The 2,225-nt window shown below is 48.4% G+C and overlaps 1 pseudogene; it reads left to right on the top strand.

The window, feature by feature from the left end:
- Positions 1–2: 2 nt before the first annotated feature.
- On the top strand, positions 3–969 carry LOC133087075 (olfactory receptor 5V1-like; annotated as a pseudogene).
- Positions 970–2,225: the final 1,256 nt, after the last annotated feature.

Here is a 2,225-nt window from a genome sequence, read left to right as displayed (position 1 = left end):
TGCCACTTGAAATGAACAGTCAAACAGATGTCGCTGAATTCATCTTCTTGGGATTTTCCAACCACCCCAACCTACAGGGCTTGTTCTTCCTGGTCTTCCTGGTCATTTACCTGACAACTCTTTTCAGGAACACCCTCATAATAATGGCCACAAGAGTCAGTCTTGCCCTCCACACCCCAATGTATTATTTCCTCAGCAACCTGAGTTTCTTGGACACCTGCTACACGTCTACCACTATTCCAGTCATGTTGGTGAACTTCTTCCAGGAGAAGAAGACCATCTCCTATGAGGGCTGCCTTTCCTAGGTTTTCTTCCTTGTGACATGTGCCGGCACTGAGGGTGTTTTATTGGCAACTATGACTCATGACCGCTATGTAGCGATCTGCCACCCTCTTCAATATCCAGTCCTCATGAATGTGAAGGTCTGTGTTTGTTTGGCAACTGGGTCCTGGCTGTGTGGGCTGGTGAATTCTGTGACATACACTGTGCTGGCAGCTACACTCACTCTGTGTGGGCCTAACCAGATCAGCCACTTTCTCTGTGATATCCCATTGCTCCTGAAGCTCTCCTGCTCAGACACCTCTCTCGGTGAATCTGTGCTCCATGTGGCCAGTGCAACCATTGGCCTAAGCCCCTACCTGTTTACTGCAGTGTCCTATATACTCATCATCTCTGCCATCCTTAGGATTCCCTCTGCTCAGGGCAGGAGCAAGGCCTTCTCTACCTGTGCATCCCACCTCACTATGGTGGTGGTCTTTTATGGAATGGCCAACTTCAACTAGGACAGACCCGGAGTAGGCTACTCCCTGGATATGGATATCTTGGCCTCTGTGCTCTTCTGTGTTATGACCCCCATGTTAAACCCCATTATCTACATGTTAAATCCCTTGTTTGAGAAACAAGGAGATCAAATGTGCCCTGTGGAAGCTGGTTGGAGGGTGTGTGTTCCCTGGCAATATTAGTGTCTAGCTCACTGGTCTTCAAACTGAGGTATGCAGCCACCTGAAAAATTTTCCAAAGTATTTGTAACATACATAGTTTTAGAAAGCCTATATCCAGATCCTCAGTTCCTACATATACACCAGTTCCTAAAATTTATCTTCCCAAGAACTCCTTTCTCTCCTCTCTTTCCACAAATACTGTTTTTCCATTGTACAACCAAGGCAGTAAGGAAAATTCACACAGAATTGGGTAGAAAGGGAAAGGAAGTGATGAGGTTGAGACCTGTGCTCCTGGGAGGAGACTCAGAGGAAAAGGGAGAATGCACAGGAGGAGATCTTCCCTGAGGAGTAGTTTGAGCCACATACTGGGCACCTCACCCCTGGGGTTGACACAGGGAAGATGAGTCCCCCTGGATGCTTGGAGGGCCAGTGGTATTAACAGGAGGGCTGGGAGTCCAGGGAAGCCTGGACTCTGCTTGTGAGGAGCATGCACATGCTTGCTTGGTCCTGAAGCAGGGCAGAGAGAGGATTGAAAATTGTATAGGTGACTAGCTGGTTTCCCATTACTGCTCTGGTGTGTGCCCCAGCCTAAGCTGAGCACACATTTCAGCCCCACTTGGGAGATTGGCTGTGAGAAACAGAGGTGGCTCTGACCCAAAGCGGTGCCTGAGCAGGGCAGCAGCAGCCATTGCTGGCACTTAGGCAGCACATCAGAAGCAGCTCCAATCTCTATCTTCAGCTAGACTGCCACAGCCCACACTGCAACCCATGCTGGGAGCCCACATGGGCCCTGCCTGCCCTGTGGCTTCAAGTCGATCCTCAGGGCTTCTGCTCCAGCAACTTGGAACCCGTCCCCACCTGCAATAGGGTGGTTATGGCCACTGAACAGAGAGGAAGCGCTGGCTCACATCTGGCTCCATCCCTAGCGCCTCCATCTCCAGTCCCACCTCCTAGCAAGGTGATAGCTGCCAGCACACCCTGAGGAAAGACGTGACTCCTGTTCACATCAAATCCAGCTCTCCCACCAAAGCCACTGGGCACATGTAGACTGTGTAGGGATGCTCCCACATAAAGACACTCTTTTAAGACCACAATAGGTAACTGTTTCAACTAATTTCATAGAGAAAGAGAAAGTTACATAAAATAAGAAAACAGAGGAATCTGGTTCAATTGAAAGAACAAGAGAAAACCCCTGAAAAGCAACTAATGAAACAAAAATAAATCATTGACCAGATAAAGAATTCAAAACACTAGTAATAAAAATGCTAACTGAATTACAGAAAA

Source organism: Eubalaena glacialis, chromosome 3 (assembly GCF_028564815.1).
Source record: "Eubalaena glacialis isolate mEubGla1 chromosome 3, mEubGla1.1.hap2.+ XY, whole genome shotgun sequence".
NCBI classification, from domain to species: domain Eukaryota; kingdom Metazoa; phylum Chordata; class Mammalia; order Artiodactyla; family Balaenidae; genus Eubalaena; species Eubalaena glacialis.
This window is presented reverse-complemented; position numbering and strand designations above follow the sequence as displayed.